The sequence below is a fragment of the Podarcis vaucheri genome, assembly GCF_965113315.1.
Source record: "Podarcis vaucheri genome assembly, chromosome: 4".
Lineage (NCBI taxonomy): Eukaryota > Metazoa > Chordata > Lepidosauria > Squamata > Lacertidae > Podarcis > Podarcis vaucheri.
The window spans coordinates 116,191,614-116,208,836 of NC_138762.1; positions in this window are offsets into that span (position 1 = coordinate 116,191,614).

The window sequence follows — 17,223 nt, forward strand, 5'->3', positions numbered from 1 at the left end:
GCTGCGCCTCGCCTGGGAGTGGAAGCCCTGCTGGGACGTTGTTTCCCAAGCCGCGCGTCCGCGCCGCGCTCCCGCCTCCATCTCGGCTCGCTCCCTCCCGTCCTCCGCGCCTCGCCTGCCAGACTCACATCCCTGCCCGGCGACGGCGGCGCAGCGGAGGCCGAGCATGGTGCCAGCAGCAGCTGCTGGAGCGCACGGAGGAGCGTCCGGCCGGGCAGCTCCGCTCCGCTTGCTGCTGCTGCTCGCGCTGGGCGCCTCTTGGGCGGTGCGCCGAACGGACCAGAGCCGCCGCCAGGGACGCAGCAGCCCGTGGGATGAGCCAGGCGGCCTGCGGGGGCTGCGCCGGTGGGGGACCTCCGGAGGCGGCCTCTCTGCTCACCACCTCCTTCGCGCTGAAAGGCGACGCGGCGCACAACCAGGCGATGGTGCACTGGACGGGCGAGAACAGCAGCGAGAACGGCAGCTACACGGGCCACATGACAAGGTCTGGCGGGCCGGATTCGGCCCGCGGGCCTTGTGTTTGACACCTGTGCCGTAGAATATTGCAGGATCCATGTAATCTAGGAAGTGAAGCATAAAAACAAAAACAAAACTGGATCAAAAATAAATTTCACATTTCCAAAACTGGTGAAGTCAGTTTATTTATTTATTTTATTAAATTTATATTACACCCTTTCTCCAAAGGAGTCCATGCAGAAAACACATCAATACCAAAACAAGACTAGTGAGATTTCTTGAAACAGTTGAAAACAATATTCTAAAACTGCCAAAAAACTGCTCTTATTCTCAAATTAAAAATTTCAGGGGTGCCAGGGGCAGGACTTTCAGCTCTCAAATGCTTGGGTAAACAGGAGTGTTTTAAAATTTCTCCTAAAAGCTAATAATGAGGGAGACTGACACACCTCACAATGGAGGGCATTCCACAAATGAACGTTTCACCAAGAAAGTCATGTGGACAGGTCACTGCCAAGCAGGCAACCCTCAGTGGCTTCATTGGGTTTCCCGTGCTGATCCTATCCAGTGCTAGTTCTACTCAGAGCAAACCCATTACTAACTTAGGTTCATTCATTTCAGTGGAACTACTTTGAGTAGCTGAATCTGCACTTTCTTTTTCACAGGGCAGTAATATGCTCAGGAAGTTGAATTCTGTTGTCAGGATCACATCATGAGACTTTTCCATATTTCTGCACAATCTTAGTCTACACATACAACTGTTGTCTTTTAGATAGCCAGCCTGTGGTTCTTCAGGGGTCTTTGGACTCAATTTCCTATCAACCCCACCCAACATGGGCAATAGTCAGGGATGATGAGAGTTGTGTCCAACAACATCTGGAGGGCATTTGCTACTCCCATTTTAGAGTGCATATCACTTTTATGCTATTTTCTCCAGCTTTCTACCTTTTCTGTCCTTGTGCTATGAATGGCTGAGCAATAGTTTGTGAATGAAAGTGGGAAATATCAAGCTTACCATGCATTTTCTTCAACACCCTGGCCATGTCTCTGAGACTGCTTGCCACATCCTGCAGTGCTTCTTCCAGGATTCTATTGTCAGGCTGAAGCATGCCATTAACCACCTGTGGCACTGCCTGTAGCAGTAGTAGTAGTAGTAGTAGTAATAATAAACAAACAAACAAACAAACAAACCTTTATTGTCACTACACCACCTGTGTGCAGTGAAATTAAATGAGCCCCCTCCCCCCATACAATGTGGGAGGCAGAGAGGGGTTGGATACAGACTTTTCATTCTAGAATCAAAGTGAACTGAGCACTTGTGCTTTCTATGCAATCCACACACAACTGAGATCCGTTGCACATTGTTTTGCCCCTGAAAAGTGTTTCTTGAGAAACTAGCTTCATTCCAAAAACAAAAGCTTATTTGCAGTTTGATTCTGCATTGCCCTGCAGTAAGGCCACATTCACACTCATACATTTAAAGCTCTATGACGCCAAAAGTCATGGCTTCTCCCAAAGATTTCTGAGAGCTCTGAGTCATTAGACAACCCAAGCTTAGTACATAACAGTGTAAAACCATTCTGGGAATTCTAATTCTGAAAGGGGTCCCTCCCAGCAGTCTTAACAAACTAAAGATTGCATAATTCTTCAGGGGAAGCCATGACTGTTTAAAATTGTATAGTATGTGGTGTGAATGCGGCCTGTGTCCATTTGAAAACAGATCAAAATAGACGGGGCATTTCTGGCAATGGAGTGTGTGTATCCACAATGATGTTGTGATTTCAATAATAGCTCCCTAATTCACCTAGGACATGTGCAGGCAAAAAAGGCTTGGGTAATCTAATCAGGGGGAGGGTAAACACACCCACCCTTGTGAATGGCACAACTTTCTGCAGTTTCTCATTTTACCACTCTTAAAATGACTTTACATTTTTGCTGCGATCTGAGGTATTTTTTAAAAAAGGCTCATGGACTTCTGGCGAGGCAAGATAGTGGGCGTCACAGCAGCATGGAGCTCCTGAAAACAGCCAGCTCCAACTGCGCTGCCTGGCTGGCTGGCCTCCAGTCTGCTACCACTGGAGGGGAACCGGGAGTCAGCGGGGGAAGCCGCCAAGACTCTCCCCAGTGACCTTGGCCGTGCCGGTGTGGTAGTGGCCCAAAGGGCCATAATGAATGTGATAATATGAACCCCTATAAATCCTATTGTCAGGGGTTTAGGAGCAGAGGCAAGGGCAAGGGAGGAAACAGAGAGCGAAGGGGAGGAGGCAGAAGAAAAGATGAGCGATGACGACGACCCGAGATCTCCGAGTCTTTCCAGTGAATCAGAGGATTCACAGAAAGGAGCACCAGTGGCCAGGGCAAGGGGGGAGTCTAGGGGGGCAGCCCAGGAAGATAGAGCCAGAGGGGACTCAGAGGAGAGCAGTTGGAAATCGGGACCAGCGTCACCGCCAGAGAGCAGGGAAGAGGAAGGGAGCCAGGGGGCAAGCGCTGGCAGCTCACCACAGGAGGGAGGGCATGAGTCAGGAGTGGCCACACCTCCATCGGGGAGCGAAGAAACGGTTAAGAGGAAAGTGGAAGGTTGGGCGCGCGCGCCAAGTTCAAATGCAGAGGAAGGCGGCGCAGTAAGCAGCCCGGAAAGGGAGCCAGGTCCTAAAGCCCGGCGCAAGGAGGCAGGAGGGTCCGGGTCAGCGTCAGAAGAATCCCGGAAGGAAGAAGCCCCGGGGGGTAGAGGGACCCAGAGGAGGACAGTCAGGCGGAAAAGGTGGAGCAGGGCTAGGATATTAAGTTGGTGCGCACGGGGCGGAGACTCAGACGGAGCTTCGTCGATCTAGCTACTAGACGTAGAGTTGCGCGCAGCAGCGTGAGAATGGAAACTGTAATTCAATAAAGACTTTTACTTAATGATCGCTGGCTAGCGTGATCCTCTGTGAGCTAGGATCTTCAAGCAGCTCTGACAGTAAGCTCCGTCTCAAAATTGTGGGCATCTACAGCCCCGAGGAGGGGAGAGAAACAGGTGCCTACTAGTGAGCTCACGAACAGCAGACGACATGACGGCTGAGCAGCAGATAGAGGAACTCAGAAAAGCAGTGGCACAACTGAATGCCGAGGCTCTCGCATCCAGGAAGAGAGAGGAGGAGGCAGCTGCCGCCTGCAGGGATCTCCAGGTCAGGTTAGACGTGCTGACGAAGCAGACACCCCGGCAGGAGGGAATTGGGTTGGCGAGACGAACAGGCGGGCTGGTCTCTCACTTCGATGGGAACCTGCAACAGTATTCCAACTTTAGAGCAGACGTACTGTGCGCACTGCAACTGCTGCATAAAGACTTTAGAGATGAGCAAGAGAGAGTGGGATTCATCATGTCCCATTTGCATGGGGATGCTAAAGCATGGCTACGCAATTTATGGAGAGATAAGGATCCGGCGCTCCAGAATGCAGATGCCTTTATTAAAGCGATGGATGGGTGTTTTTTATCAAGTATTGACGTGGATCTTGCCCGGAAGGAGGTGCATGGGCTAAGACAAGGGAGGGCCAGCGTCAGACAGTACCATGCCCGCTTTTTCGCCTTGGTCAGTGCCCTGGAATGGGACAGAGATTCGGCCCCGGTAAGAGACCTCTTTTGGGAGGGGCTGCACAGCTCGATTAAAGATGAGATCGCGAGGGGGGAGAGACCCCGAACCACCCAGGAGGTCGTTCAGAGGGCACTGGCAGTGGGGGTGAGGCTGGAAGAACGTCCGTGGAGCAGGGACGAAGGGCGTGGAGGGCGCGAACCAGCCAGGGGCCCCTCCTTCCTTCCCAGAGAAGCAGCGCGGGCGCAATCCACGCCTCCGCCAGGAGGAGGAGCCGAACCTATGGAGGTTGGAGGTGCAAGGGCTCAGTCAGCAACCAGAGCCCTAGCACCGGCAGCAGTGAAAGCGAAGCCTCCTAGAGGGAACAGGAAGTGTTACGTCTGTGAGGAGCCAGGGCATATGGCGAAAGAGTGTCCCCAGAGGCTCCACAAGCTCACTGCAGCCTCAGCAATGGTGACTGCAGCAACGCAGCAAGGAGGACCACAGCAGGGAAACGAAGCAGTCTGGCTGGAGGAAGAGGCCCTGGGGCCCAGCCAGACGTGTTAGTGACGCAGTCCCCAGAGATTTTACAGCCCGTGAACCCCCTCCCGCCCAAACCAGTGGTGAGGCTCACCGCATCTCTCCAGCTGCCCAATGGAATCACCATGGACGTGCCAATTACCGTCGACTCGGGCAGCAACGCGGACTTTATAGGGCAGGAGTTTGTCGACAAGCACGCTATACAGTTGCTGCCGGCCACACTGCCCCTGCAGGTTGTCACGGTGGATGGCAGGGAGTTGCTAGGGGGGCAAGTGGTGAAGCAGACGCCGCCAATGGCGATGCGACTTGGGAATCACAAAGAAATCATCAGCTTCAATGTCACTCAACTATCGGATACGCCCATTGTATTGGGAATGAGTTGGCTGGACAAGCACAGCCCGACGCTGGCTTGGTACCAGAGGCAGCTGATCTTCGGCTCTTCCTTTTGTGCTGAACACTGCATCGTGCCCCGGCAGGAAGGAGAGGAAGAGGAGTCACAGCTGCTGCTAGGCACGCTGCAAGCGATTCCCCACAAGTACGCAGAATTTTTGGAAGTTTTCTGCGAGAAGGAGGCGGACAGGCTACCCCCTCACAGACCATATGACTGCAAAATTGACCTGCTGCCGGGGGCGGCGCTGCCTAAAGGGAAACTGTATTCCATGTCTGAGGACGAGCTGCAGGAACTCAAAGCGTTCATAGATCATAATTTGGAGCGCGGTTTCATCCGAGAGTCCAAGGCAGCGGGGGGCAGTCCTGTATTCTTTGTTAAAAAGCGAGACACGCCCCAAAAAAGACTGGTCGTGGACTATCGCATTTTAAACAATGGGACCAAGCCGTCGGACTTCCCCATGCCCCGAATCGACGACCTCCTGGCGAAGGTGCGGAAGGGAAAAGTGTTCACCAAGTTAGACCTGCGAGGGGCGTACAACCTCATTCGCATGCGGGAGGGAGATGAGTGGAAGACGGCCATGTTCACGCCACTGGGTACCTACGAATACAGAGTTATGCCTTTTGGATTGCAAAATGGCTCCCACGTTTTTCAAGCTTTCATGCATCACGTGTTGGCGGGACTTCTCTACAAGACGTGCGTCTGTTTCTTAGATGACATCCTGATCTTTTCGGAATCGCAGCAGGAGCATGACAGACACGTCAAGGAAGTGCTGACCAGACTAAAGCAACATAGGCTCTACGCCAAGCTGGAGAAGTGCCAATTTGACGTGACGGAGGTGGATTTTCTGGGCTACAAGTTGTCTGACAAGGGGCTCGCCATGGACAGCGCCAAGGTTCGAGCGGTATTGGATTGGAAGAGTCCACGCAACCGGAAAGAGGTCCAAAGGTTTGTCGGCTTTGCGAACTTCTATCGCAAGTTTATCAAGGGCTTCGCTATGCAGACAGCGGCCATCACAGACACGCTTAGCTCCAAGAAGAAGAAGTTCGTTTGGACAGAGGAGGCGGAGCAGTCCTTTCAGGCACTCAAGCGTCTCTTCGCGTCGGAAGAGCAGCTGCTTCACGTCAACCCCAGCAGGCCGATGAGGGTGGAGACAGACGCCTCGGACAGAGCCGTGGGGGCGGTCCTGCTGCAAAAGGACCAGCAGGGGGTGTGGCGGCCGGGAGCGTTCTACTCCAGGAAGCTCAGCAAGTCCGAGCAGAACTACACCATCTGGGACAGGGAGTTGCTGGCCATTCATGCAGCGTTCAAAGCGTGGAGGCACTTCCTGATCGGCGCCAAGCACACGGTGCAGGTTTGCACGGACCACAAGAATCTGGAGCACTGGCGCACGGCACAGTTCCTAAACCAGAGGCAGATACGTTGGGCTGAGTTTTTTGCGAACTTCGACTTCCGCATAGAGTATGTCCCGGGGGACACTAACATCATGGCGGACGCCCTCTCCCGTAAGCCACAGTATCTGGAGGACGCAACGCCAGCGGCCGCCATGCACATCTTCGCACCAACAGTATGGGCGTGCGCCGCGGCCACCGTGGACCTGGAGGCGGTGCGGCGAGCGTTGCAGGATGACTCCTTCGCGCAAGCAAAGATGGCAGAGGTGCAAAGGGGCAAGGCTGAGGCCGACGGTTTCCAGCTACGAGATGGATTGCTCATCCGTAAAGGGGCCATCTACGTACCGGGAGACGACCTTCGCGCCAAGGTGCTGCAGCAGCTGCACGACGCGCCCACGGCCGGGCACTTTGGCAAGGAGAAGACGGTGGAATTGGTAGCCAGGGATTTCTGGTGGCCTGGAATGAGAGGGGAGGTCGCAGACTACGTGGCGAGGTGTGACACCTGCCAGAGGGCCAAACCAGTGCACAGACCGCCGGCAGGACTGTTGGAACCGCTGCAAACTCCGGTCGAACCTTGGGAAAGGGTGGCTCTGGACTTTGTCACAGATCTGCCCAGCTCGAGGGGCAAGACGGCAGTGCTGGTGGTGGTGGACCTGTTTTCCAAGATGGCACATTTCATTCCGTGTGCGAAGGTGGCCACGGCGGAGCAAACCGCCAAACTGTTCATAGACCACGTGTTCAAGGTTCACGGTCTGCCGCGGTCTATTCTGTCCGACCGCGGGCGGCAGTTCATCTCGAATTTCTGGCAGAAGCTGATGGGCTTCCTAAACGTCAAGATCAACCTGGCGTCGGCGAGACACCCGCAGACCAACGGGCAAGCGGAGCGGGTCAATGCCATCATGCAGCAGTACCTGAGATGCTATGCGAATCAACAGCCTGCGACGTGGGTAGATTACCTGCCGCTTGCCGAGTTCGCCTACAACAACACGAAGCACGTGTCCACGGGGGTCACGCCGTTCTTCGCCAACAACGGGAGGCACCCCAGAACCTTCCCGGGACTGGAAAGAATGGGGGAGGGGGAGCCGCAGACAGCAGATGCGTTCGCGTCGGAGCTGCAGGAAGTCCACGATCAGCTGAGGCGCCACCTGGAGCTGGCCAAACACGCATACAAGGTACAAGCGGACAGGCACAGAAGGGTTGGCGAAGAGCTCCACGTGGGAGACTGGGTCTGGTTAGCTGCCCACGCAGTGCCGGCCAGGTCGTTGGCCAAGAAGAAACTAGGGCATAAACAACTGGGGCCCTACCAAGTCGAAGAGCAGGTCAACCCGGTAGCTTTCAGACTGGCACTTCCGGAGGGTTCCAGAATGCATCCGGTGTTCCACAGATCGGTGCTCACTCCCTACAAGGCACCGCACAGGTTCCAGGAACCCGGAACGGCGCCGAGTCCGGTCAGAGACAGAACGGGGCACGCGGGAGTGGCACAGAAGGAGCGCATCAATGACGTCACGGAGATTTTGGACTCCAGATGGGGGGAAGAGGGGGTAGAATACTTTCTCGCCAAGGAGGGCACCCCGGCCAGTGCGAACAGCTGGGTGCCGGGCTACGCCTTGGACGAACCTCTACTCAAAGACGAGTTTCATGCCCTCTTCCCACATAAACCTATGCCAGCAGACTTTTTCGACGACTGGCTTTTCACGCCCACGCTTTCGGCCAGCACTTTCCGGGGGTTCGACTCGGACGAGGACCCGACACAAGACGTCCGTTCCCCGGAGGGGTCACCCTCGGGATCTGCATCAGAACCCTCGTATTGGTGGGACGATCGACCAGAGGAGCAGTGGCGCAGGAAGTGGCTGGAGGGTCCAGGACGAGCAACGCCGCCAGGAGGAAGTGAGGGAGAGACGGACATGGACGTTTTCGGGGACGACCCTGGTTTCGAGCACGGCGGCACAGAGATGGAAGCGGAGGTGACCGTCGTCGACGAGAGCAGGGACGGAGACCCGCGAGACTTCAGATGGAGGCCCGCCACGGGAAGCGAACGATATCCGACGTTCGTCCCTTTGCAACAGCAGACCCCAGCTCCAGTACCGGAAGGAGGGGAGGGGGGAATGGGGGGCTTCGAGGGGGGGATGGATGTCAGGGGTTTAGGAGCAGAGGCAAGGGCAAGGGAGGAAACAGAGAGCGAAGGGGAGGAGGCAGAAGAAAAGATGAGCGATGACGACGACCCGAGATCTCCGAGTCTTTCCAGTGAATCAGAGGATTCACAGAAAGGAGCACCAGTGGCCAGGGCAAGGGGGGAGTCTAGGGGGGCAGCCCAGGAAGATAGAGCCAGAGGGGACTCAGAGGAGAGCAGTTGGAAATCGGGACCAGCGTCACCGCCAGAGAGCAGGGAAGAGGAAGGGAGCCAGGGGGCAAGCGCTGGCAGCTCACCACAGGAGGGAGGGCATGAGTCAGGAGTGGCCACACCTCCATCGGGGAGCGAAGAAACGGTTAAGAGGAAAGTGGAAGGTTGGGCGCGCGCGCCAAGTTCAAATGCAGAGGAAGGCGGCGCAGTAAGCAGCCCGGAAAGGGAGCCAGGTCCTAAAGCCCGGCGCAAGGAGGCAGGAGGGTCCGGGTCAGCGTCAGAAGAATCCCGGAAGGAAGAAGCCCCGGGGGGTAGAGGGACCCAGAGGAGGACAGTCAGGCGGAAAAGGTGGAGCAGGGCTAGGATATTAAGTTGGTGCGCACGGGGCGGAGACTCAGACGGAGCTTCGTCGATCTAGCTACTAGACGTAGAGTTGCGCGCAGCAGCGTGAGAATGGAAACTGTAATTCAATAAAGACTTTTACTTAATGATCGCTGGCTAGCGTGATCCTCTGTGAGCTAGGATCTTCAAGCAGCTCTGACACCTATGGTAACCTGTTGTTTATAAAAGTGATGATTTGGCAAGTCGCCATGCTTCCCAACATGCATACTAACACAATCAGGGTGAGAATCAAAGTTTAGTTAGTGTCAGGGGTTCAGGAGCAGAGGCGAGGGCAAGGGAGGAAACAGAGAGTGAAGGGGAGGAGTCCGAAGGAAAGATGAGCGATGACGACGACCCGAGATCTTCGAGTCTTTCCAGTGAATCGGAAGATTCACAGAAAGGAGCGCCAGTGACCAGAGCAAGGGGGGAGCTTAGGGGGACACCCCAGGAAGAAGGGACAAAAGGGGGTTCAGAGAGCAGCAGTTGGAAATCGGGGCCAACATCCCCAACAGAGCGCAGTGGGGAAGAAGGGCGCCAGGCATTGGGATCAGGCGGCTCGCCGCAGGGGGGAGGACATGAGTCAGGAGTGGCCACACCTCCATCGGAGAGAGAAGAAACGGTCAAACGGAAAGTGGGAGGTTGGGCGCGCGCGCCAAGTTCAAATGCACAGGAAGGCGCCACAGTAAGCAGCCCGGAAAGGGAGCCAGGTCCTAAAGCCCGCCGCAAGGAGACAGAAGGGTCCGGGGGGTCAGCGTCAGAAGAGTCCCGGAAGGAAGAGACCACGGGGGGCAGAGGGACCCAGAGAAGAACGGTCAGGAGGAAAAGGTGGAGTTAGGCTAGGGTATTAAGTTGGTGTACAGGAGGCGGAGACTCAGACGGAGCTTCGCCGGTCTAGCTTATAAGACGTAGAGTTGCGCGCTACAGCTTGAAAATGGAAACTGTAAATCAATAAAGACTTTTATACAGTGAATGCTGGCTAGCGTGATCCTCTGTGAGCTCGGATCTGGAAGCAGCTCTGACAGTAAGCTCCGTCTCACAGAATCTTGGCACCTAAAACCTAGTAGAAAGGGGTGAAGACTGGTGCCTACTCACGAGCTCACGAACGGCAGACAAGATGACTGCCGAACAGCAAGAAGCAGTGAGGCAACTGAATGCCGAGGTACTCGCATCCAGGAAGAGAGAGGGGGAAGCAGCCGCCGCCTACAAGGATCTCCAGGTCAGGTTGGAAATGCTTACGAAGCAAGGGCAACTGACACCCAAACCAGAGGGAATTGGGTTGGGGAGAAGAGCAGGCGGTCTAGTATCTCACTTCGATGGGAATTTACAACAGTACCCCAACTTCCGAGCAGATGTACAGTGTGCGCTGCAACTGCTGGACAAGGACTTTAGAGATGAGCAAGAGAAGGTGGGGTTTATCATGTCCCATTTGCATGGAGATGCTAAAGCATGGCTGCGCAATTTGTGGAGAGATAAGGATCCGGCGCTCCAAAGTGCGGATGCCTTCCTTAAAGCGATGGATGCGTGCTTTTTATCAAGCATAGACGTGGATCTTGCCCGGAAAGAGGTGCACGGACTGAAGCAGGGGAGGGCCAGTGTAAGGCAGTATCATGCCCGCTTTTTTGCACTGGTCAGTGCCCTGGAATGGGACAGAGATTCGGCTCCAGTCAGAGACCTGTTTTGGGAAGGCTTGAGCGGAGCGGTTAAAGACGAAATTGCGAGGGGGGAGAGACCCCGGACCACGCAGGAGGTCGTTTAGAGGGCGCTGACGGTTGGGGTGCGGCTGGAGGAACGTCCATGGAGTAGGGACGAAGGGCGTGGAGGGCGCGAACCAGCGAGAGGGTTCTCCTTCGTTCCCAGAGAAGCAGCGCGTGCGCAATCCACGCCTCCGCCAGGAGGGGGAGCGGAACCTATGGAGGTTGGCGGTGCTAGGGCTCAGTCAGCAACCAGAGCCCTAGCGCCGGGAGCAGTCAAAGCGAAGCCTCCTAGAGGGAACCGGAAATGTTACATCTGCGAAAGTCCTCAACACATGGCGAAAGAGTGTCCCCAGAGGATCCACAAGCTCAATGCAGCCTCTGCAACGGTGACTGCAGCTACTCAGCACGGAGACTCACAGCAGGGAAGCGACGGAGTCTGGCTGGAGACAGAGGCACTGGGGCCCAGCCAGACGAGTCAGTGAAGCAGTCCCCAGAGATTTTGCAGCCCACAGACCCCCTCCCACCCAAACCAGTAGTGCAGCTCACTGCATCGCTTCAGCTACCCAATGGCCTCACTTGGCGCGCGTTCGCTACCCCTGACCTTCCTTTTGACAGTTACACTACTCCCTGTACTACTCTCCACCCCTTCCAGCAGGACGTCCTGCCCCGATCTCCTTCCCCTGTCTCCTTCCTGCTTTGCTCCGTGTGTCACACTGGGAACTCCACCCTTCTCACTCCGTTCCTCCTGGGAAGCCGACCCCGATCTCCCACTCCCACTCGGGGTTTCCCTGCTGCTTCCCTGCTCCTGGCAAGTCCCCCCTGTGACCCCCCTTGGCTTGACCAGGGGCGCCCCCTTCTGGGAATCCTCCGATTCACTTGAGAGACTCATGGAAGACCTCAAGTCATTGTCATCCTCTTCCTCACTGTCCTGGGTTTCTTCCCCATCACTCTCCGTCTCCCCCCTCACCTGTGCCTCTGTCCCTGAACCCCTGACATCCATCCCCCCCTCAAAGCCCCCTTCCCCCCTCCCGACGCTCGGGAGCAGGTTCTGGGAGCTCCATTGTTGCGGAGGTCGCTGCCGGACACAGGTCGTCGACGTCGATCTCCTCTGCTTCCAGTTCAGTGTATGTGTGCTCGAACCCATGGTCCTCTCCCAACATGTTCACGTTCTCCTCTCCCCCTGTTGCCTGGGTGGGGTCTGCTTGCCAAGGCCCCATCCGCCACCTCGTGCGCCACTCCTCTTCTGGTTGGTCGTCCCACCAGTAAGAAGGGTCGGTGTCCACCCCCGAACACGATCCCCTTGGAGGGCTCGACTCTGGCGTCGTCTCCTCTGCGGAGGAGAACCCTCGGAAGGTGCTGGCGGAAAGTGTGGGCGTAAAAAGCCAATCGTCGATAAACTGTGCTGGCATGGGCCTGTGTGGGAAAAGGGCATGGAACTCATCCTTGAGGAGGGGCTCGTCCAAAGCGTAGTCCGGCACCCAACTGTTGGCGCTGGCTGGGGCACCTTCTCTGGCGAGAAAATATTCTACTCCCTCTTCCCCCCATCTCGAGTCCAGAATCTCTGTGACCTCGTTGATTGGTTCGGCCCTAGGTGACCTCCCCCTCTTGGGCGACTCTCTGCTTGGTTCCGGTGCCATCCTTGACTCCTGAAATCTGTGTGGGACCTTGTAGGGGGTGAGCACCGACCTATGAAAGACCGGGTGCATTCTGGAACCCTCGGGGAGGGCCAGTCGAAACGCTACGGGATTGATCCTGGCCTCAACTTGGTACGGCCCTAGTTGCCTGTGTCCTAGCTTCTTTTTAGCTAACGACTTGGCCGGCACCGCTGCAGCAGCTAACCATAACCAGTCTCCCACCTGGATGTCTTCCCCCTCCCTCCTGTGTTTGTCCGCCTGCACCTTATAGACTTGTTTAGCTAGCTCTAAATGTCTCCGTAACTCGTCGTGCACCTCTTGCAATTCTGCTGCGAAATGGTCGGCCCCGTGCGGCGCCCCCTCCCCCGTCGTTACGAGCCCAGGGAAGGTTCTAGGATGCCGTCCATTGTTAGCGAAGAACGGCGTCACCCCCGTCGACGCGTGCTTCGTGTTGTTGTAGGCAAACTCAGCCATTGGCAGGTATCCACCCAAGCTGCGGGTCGCTGATTGGCGTAACATCTCAGGTACTGCTGCATGATCGCGTTGACCCTCTCTGCTTGGCCGTTGGTCTGCGGATGTCTGCGGATGTTGAGTTTGACGTGCAGGATCCCTAGGAGCTTCCGCCAGAAACTAGAAACAAACTGGCGCCCCCTGTCGGACAGAATGGACCGTGGCAACCCATGCACCTTGAACACGTGGTCGATGAAGAGTTTGGCGGTCTGTTCCGCTGTCGCCACCCTTGCGCAAGGAATGAAATGTGCCATTTTGGTGAACAGGTCCACAACCACAAGCACCGCCGTCTTGCCTCGCGAACTGGGCAAATCAGTGACAAAGTCCAGCGCCACCCTCTCCCACGGTTGCAGTGGCGTCTCCAACGGTTCCAGCAGTCCTGCTGGCTTCTGGTGCACTGGCTTGGACCTTTGGCAAGTGTCACACCTGGCGACGTAATCCGCGACCTCCCCTCGCATCTGGGGCCACCAAAAGTCTCTGGCCACTAATTCCGTCATCTTTTCCTTGCCGAAGTGGCCAGCGCTGGGTGCGTCGTGCAACTGCTGCAGAACTTTTGCACGCTACAGCTTGAAAATGGAAACTGTAAATCAATAAAGACTTTTTATACAGTGAATGCTGGCTAGCGTGATCCTCTGTGAGCTCGGATCTGGAAGCAGCTCTGACAGTAAGTTCCGTCTCCAAGAATCTTGGCACCTAAAACCTAGTAGAAAGGGGTGAAGACTGGTGCCTACTCACGGGCTCACGAACGGCAGACAAGATGACTGCCGAACAGCAGATAGCGGATCTGCAAGAAGCAGTGAGGCAACTGAATGCCAAGGTACTCGCATCCAGGAAGAGAGAGGGGGAAGCAGCCGCCGCCTACAAGGATCTCCAGGTCAGGTTGGAAATGCTTACGAAGCAAGGGCAACTGACACCCAAACCGGAGGGAATTGGGTTGGGGAGAAGAGCAGGCGGTCTAGTATCTCACTTCGATGGGAATTTACAACAGTACCCCAACTTCCGAGCAGATGTACAGTGTGCGCTGCAACTGCAAGATGAGCAAGAGAAGCAGCGCGTGCGCAATCCACGCCTCCGCCAGGAGGGGGAGCGGAACCTATGGAGGTTGGCGGTGCTAGGGCTCAGTCAGCAACCAGAGCCCTAGCGCCGGGAGCAGTCAAAGCGAAGCCTCCTAGAGGGAACCGGAAATGTTACATCTGCGAAAGTCCTCAACACATGGCGAAAGAGTGTCCCCAGAGGATCCACAAACTCAATGCAGCCTCTGCAACGGTGACTGCAGCTACTCAGCACGGAGACTCACAGCAGGGAAACGACGGAGTCTGGCTGGAGACAGAGGCACTGGGGCCCAGCCAGACGAGTCAGTGAAGCAGTCCCCAGAGATTTTGCAGCCCACAGACCCCCTCCCGCCCAAACCAGTAGTGCAGCTCACTGCATCGCTTCAGCTACCCAATGGCCTCACTCTGGACGTGCCAATCACCGTTGACTCAGGAAGCAATGCGGACTTTATAGGGCAGGACTTTGTCGATAAACACGCTATACAGCTGCTGCCTGCCACGCTGCCCCTGCAGGTCGTCACAGTGGATGGCAGGGAGCTGCTAGGGGGGCAGGTGGTGTCTGAGGACGAACTACAGGAACTCAAAGAGTTCATAGATCATAATTTGGAGCGCGGTTTCATCCGAGAGTCCAAGGCAGTGGGGGGCAGTCCTGTATTTTTTGTTAAGAAGAAGGACACGCCCCAAAAAAGGCTCGTAGTGGACTATCGGACCTTGAACAGCATGACCAAGCCACCGGACTTCCCCATGCCCAGGATCGACGACCTCCTCGCGACGGTGCGCAAGGGCCGCGTGTTCACCAAGTTGGACCTGCGAGGGGCGTACAACCTCATTCGCATGCGGGAAGGAGATGAGTGGAAGACAGCCATGTTCACGCCCCTAGGCACCTACGAATACAGAGTTATGCCTTTTGGACTACAAAATGGCTCCCACTGTTTTCAAGCTTTCATGCATCACGTGTTAGCAGGGCTCCTCTACAAGACGTGTGTCTGCTTCTTGGATGACATCCTGATATTTTCTGAATCGCAACAGGATCACGACAGAGACGTCAAGGAAGTGCTGAGCAGGCTACAGCAGCATAGGCTGTACGCCAAGCTGGAAAAGTGCCAGTTCGACGTGACGGAGGTGGATTTCCTGGGCTACAAGTTGTCAGACAAGGGGCTCGCCATGGACAGCACCAAGGTTCGCGCGGTGTTGGATTGGAAAAGCCCGCGCAACCGGAAGGAGGTGCAGCGGTTTGTCGGCTTTGCGAACTTCTATCGCAAGTTTATCAGGGGTTTGCGATGCAAACGGCGGCCATCACAGACACGCTCAGTTCCAAGAAGAAGAAGTTCATCTGGACGGAACAGGTGGAGCAGTCCTTTCAGGCACTCAAGCGTCTCTTCGCGTCGGAAGAGCAGCTGCTGCATGTCAACCCCAGCAGGCCGATGAGGGTGGAGACGGACGCTTCAGACAGAGCCGTGGGAGCAGTCCTGTTGCAGCGAGACCCGCAGGGGGCTTGGAGGCTGGGAGCGTTTTACTCCAGGAAGCTCAGCAAATCTGAACAGAACTACACCATCTGGGACAGGGAGTTGCTTGCCATTCATGCAGCATTCAAGGCGTGGAGGCACTTCCTGATCGGCGCCAAGCACACGGTGCAGGTCTGCACGGACCACAAGAATCTGGAGCACTGGCGCACGGCGCAGTTCCTGAACCAGAGGCAGATACGTTGGGCTGAGTTCTTTGCGAACTTCGACTTCCGCATAGAGTATGTCCCGGGAGACACCAACGTCATGGCGGATGCCCTATCCCGTAAACCGCAGTATCTGGAGGAGGCGACGCCAGCGGCGGCCATGCACATCTTCGCACCGACAGTGTGGGCGTGCGCTTCGGCAACAGTTGACCTGGTAAGGCGCGCGTTGCAGGATGACTCCTTTGCACAAGCAAAGATGGCAGAGGTGCACAGGGGCACGGCGGCGACCGACGAGTTCCAGGTGCGCGATGGATTGCTCATCCGTAAAGGGGCCATCTACGTACCGGGAGACGAACTTCGCGCCAAGGTACTGCAGCAGCTGCACGACGCGCCCACTGCCAGGCACTTTGGCAAGGAGAAGACGATGGAATTAGTCGCTAGAGACTTCTGGTGGCCCAGAATGCGAGGGGAAGTCGCGGACTACGTGGCGAGGTGCGACACCTGCCAGAGGGCCAAACCAGTGCACAGACCGCCGGCCGGACTGCTGGAACCGCTGCAAACCCCATCCGAATCATGGGAGAGAGTGGCCCTGGACTTTGTCACGGATCTACCCAGCTCGAGGGGTAAGACAGCGGTGCTCGTGGTGGTGGACTTGTTCACCAAGACGGCGCATTTCATTCCGTGTGCGAAGGTGGCCACGGCGGAACAAACCGCTAAACTGTTCATAGATCACGTGTTCAAGGTTCACGGTCTGCCGCGGTCTATACTGTCCGACCGGGGGCGACAGTTCATCTCGAACTTCTGGCAGAAGCTGATGGGCTTCCTGAACGTCAAGATCAACCTGGCGTCGGCGAGACACCCGCAGACCAATGGCCAAGCGGAGCGAGTCAATGCCATCATGCAGCAGTACCTGAGATGTTATGCAAACCAACAACCTGCAACGTGGGTGGATTACCTGCCTCTCGCCGAGTTCGCCTACAACAACACGAAGCACGTGTGACGCCGTTCTTGGCCAACAATGGAAGGCACCCCAGAACCTTCCCGGGACTGGAAAGAATGGGGGAGGGGGAGCCACAGGCAGCAGACGCGTTCGCGTCGGAGTTGCAGGAGGTCCACGATCAGCTCAGGCGGTAGCTGGAGCTAGCTAAGCATGCATACAAGGTGCAAGCGGACAAACACAGGCGGGTCGGCGAAGAGATCCAAGTGGGAGACTGGGTCTGGTTGGCAGCCCACGCAGTGCCGGCCAGATCATTGGCAAAGAAGAAGCTTGGGCATAAGCAACTGGGGCCCTACCAAGTCGAGGCACAGGTCAACCCGGTGGCCTTCCGGCTGACACTTCCGGAGGGATCCAGGATGCATCCGATGTTTCACAGATCGGTGCTCACTCCCTACAAGGCTCCTCACAGATTTCAGGAACCGGGAACGGCACCGAGTCCGCTCCAGAGGGGGACCGAGCAGGGGGGAGTACCGCAGGAAGAGCCCCTCAACGAGGTCACAGAGATTTTGGACTCTAGATGGGGGGAAGAGGGGGTAGAATACCTTCTCGCCAGAGAGGGCACCCCAGCCAGTGCCAACAGCTGGGTGCCAGGCTACGCTTTGGAGGAACCTCTGCTCAAAGAAGAGTT